The sequence below is a fragment of the Pteropus alecto genome, unplaced genomic scaffold (assembly GCF_000325575.1).
Source record: "Pteropus alecto unplaced genomic scaffold, ASM32557v1 scaffold23, whole genome shotgun sequence".
Lineage (NCBI taxonomy): Eukaryota > Metazoa > Chordata > Mammalia > Chiroptera > Pteropodidae > Pteropus > Pteropus alecto.
In genome coordinates, this window is record NW_006435837.1 from 6,694,669 (window position 1) to 6,697,715 (window position 3,047).

Consider the following 3,047-nt stretch of genomic DNA (forward strand, 5'->3'; position numbering starts at 1 on the left):
ATGATGACACTTATCCCATATTTTCAGGGTTCTACCCTTATGTCCTTATTTAGCCATAATTACCTCCTTATAGGCCCAAATACAGTCTCCAAATACAGTCACATTTTGGGTTAGGGTTTCAACATATGAATTTGGGGGGAGGAAGACAAATAATTCCATAGCACTCATTTTGTAAATAACTTAAACATGTAAAGATTTGTCCCATTGTTGGTATCTGTCATAGCTCCTTGTTTATTTTTTTTAAAGCTTTAGTATACTTTTTTAGTTTTACAGTTTTATCTGTCCTTCCAGAGGAATCCTCTAGTCGTGCTGTTTCCTACCATCTCTGTGATTAGGGTAACACTCCTGGTTTCCGTCTTCTTTCTCCCTCTCTCTTCCCCTTGATTGGTAAGCTGAAAGGAGAAATTGGGCATGGGTCCCCTTCTCTTCCCGAGCATGCCTGCCTTCAGATAGCAGTCATTTTTTGCGCTACTCTCTACACTAAGTACAGCCTGCCAGGTGTGTGTGCTGGTTACAGCTGGGGACTGTTTAGATTGGTAGGTACAGGTCATAAAGTAGTCAATATCTTGCATATTACTCCAGTGTGTGGTGATACCTGACTCAGTTCAGTTCTACATGGGATGCTGTAGATGAATTCATCTCATTTCAGGATTTTTTTTTTTAATTAGGAAGGAAATTTGCCTGCTGATTAAAGTCATGTCCTCCAACCTAGCCTCTTATTTCAGTCTTCTATCTGCTTCTTAATTTTATAATGCTTCGGAACCTGGCAAAGAGGATTGCCATTTATTGGTCTTGTTCAAACCCACAATATACGATGCATGGGCTATGAATATAAGGAATAAAACAGAACAGTGGAATTTGGATGAGCAATATAAACATGCCATTTATATGTTTTTGTGTACACACGTGTATATATAGACATACATTTTTTAAAATGGGTTATATATTCACATGATTCAAAACATTAAAAGAAGGAGGTATATACTAAAACAAAATTATGTCCTAAGTGAACTGTATTCCTAGATTTTATAGATTTTTAGAAAAAAGTATTTGTTTTACCTTGTCTTTAAAATTCATCATTGTTTCCACAACTATTTATAATTATCTTTTCAATGTAAATTAGATAATAGCATTACAAAAAATTGAAAAGAAGAAAAGCCACTGGTCATCTCACAATGCTAATCCAATGACTCTCTTTTTATCTCTAGTTCTTGTTGTGTAGGTTTTATGCGTTGCTATCTATGTTCATTGTACTTTTACTTCCTCTAAGTACCTAAATTTCACCTTGTAAAGACTATGTTAAATCAGATGTTTCCATTCTTAGGAAAAGTTCATTTAAACATTTCCGATTAATTTTGAGGAATTCACTTTTGAAAAACATTTTTTTCAGAACCTGGGCATTATAGGCGTCTGGGAATATCTGACCTGGCTTACTTGCAAAAATGTTTTTCTTGGTGTTGGCTGCACAAGATATGTAGAGGGTTTTATTACTAATACCAGTTGAAAAAATCGAAAAGTGCAAAACTAGATTGGGATCGACAAACTTTTTTCTGTTACATCCCAGACGGTAGGAGTCCCAGCAAGACTGCTGTCAGGGGGCTGAGTGAGGAGGCTGCCTAATGAGTCGGGATGTGTTTGAAATGCAACTCGGGTGCCGGGCCAGCTTCTCCACGCGCTGCCATAGAGGAGGCCGCATCTTTACACAAACAGGCCCACCCTATGGGAAAGAAAGAGCACCACAAAATGCTAGATGGGCTGCAAGACAGCTTTGCAGGGAGGCGGCCATGTCGAGTGTGGTGGGCGGCATAGCTTGGCAACGGGGTCAGGTTGTAAGTCTTCTGGCTTTCAGAGGTCTTCGGGTGCCAGAAGTGAATTCTGGAGGGTGGGAAATATCCATTTCTAGGATGGCTGCAGGGATCCAAGTCTTGACCAAGAACGGGGATGGGGCAGGTGAGGGGCGATGTGCAGGAGGAAGCTGGGGACTGAGAGCTAAAGAATGGAGCATGGCCCTCAGGACGGAGGGGGCTGATGTCCAAGGCACAAAGACAGTTTGGATCCAAGTTCTGGTTACACTGCCCTGAACATCTTATTTTTACTAGCCACAAGTGACAGGAAAGCTACACTAACGGCCCAAATGCCGTCAAGGAGTGGGGAAGCAAGAGCTGACAGGGCGCCCAAAGGCCATGGTGTGAGAAGCAGGAACCTCTTTCTTTACTGACCTACAAGGCCAGCCCATTGAACTGCATTGCTGGGTTGGATCCATAGAATTAAGAATTGAAAGCCTGCTAAGTGCCGGGCCCTGAGAATTAAATGATGGATAAAACCAAGTCCCACACAGCACAAGGCCCATACCCAAGAACCTGGCCCGGGTAAAAATTACAGGAAAATAGACCAAATGTGATGGAAAGGAGGCAGTTCTATTGGAATCATTACTTAGAACTCTTGATATCAAGTCGTTTTCTTGCTATTTATTAGATTTTCTTAAAAGCAGAATGGAAGATGGTTGGAAAAATTTTAATGGTTTCATTAGGTCAGGTTACTTGAAGTTTTCTTGGAACTTCCACTGAAGATGGCAACCATATGTTTTCAAATTTTTACAATAAGGTTTAGACCAGATTTACTAAAATAGTTTCACGGAAATTTTTAAATGTCGAAAGTGGTTTCTAAGGAAAATATAATTTAAGTTTAAACTTTAGTATACTTCCCAGATAAACTGGGGAATTTATCTGCCTACTTTACTCAAATATTGACTTTTAAGGTAACCTATCATTTTTAGCAAGAGAGGTGGAAGTCTAACTCAGGTATGGCATTTTCTTTCTGACTCAAATGGTGTAGGGCACGCAATGGATTTCTTCCTCTGCCTAGTTATTCAAGGATAGATCTTGTGATCTAAAAAGGAACAACGTGCTGTTGTATGCACGGTAAGGGGATTAACAGTCTTGTGCTTGTAAAACAGCGGCCCCGCTCCTAGTTAGTCCTTTTGATTTCCAGAAACAAGAGCCCTTTTCTTACCGCCCACTGGATGCCGTTTTGCCCTGTCCGGCGCC

General features: G+C 40.5%; 1 protein-coding gene across 1 annotated transcript in view; it reads left to right on the forward strand.

Moving 5' to 3' along the window:
• CLTRN (collectrin, amino acid transport regulator) overlaps positions 1–3,047 on the forward strand; it is a 24,546-nt gene that overhangs the window by 4,738 nt on the left and 16,761 nt on the right. The gene's annotated exons all lie outside the window — the stretch shown is intronic.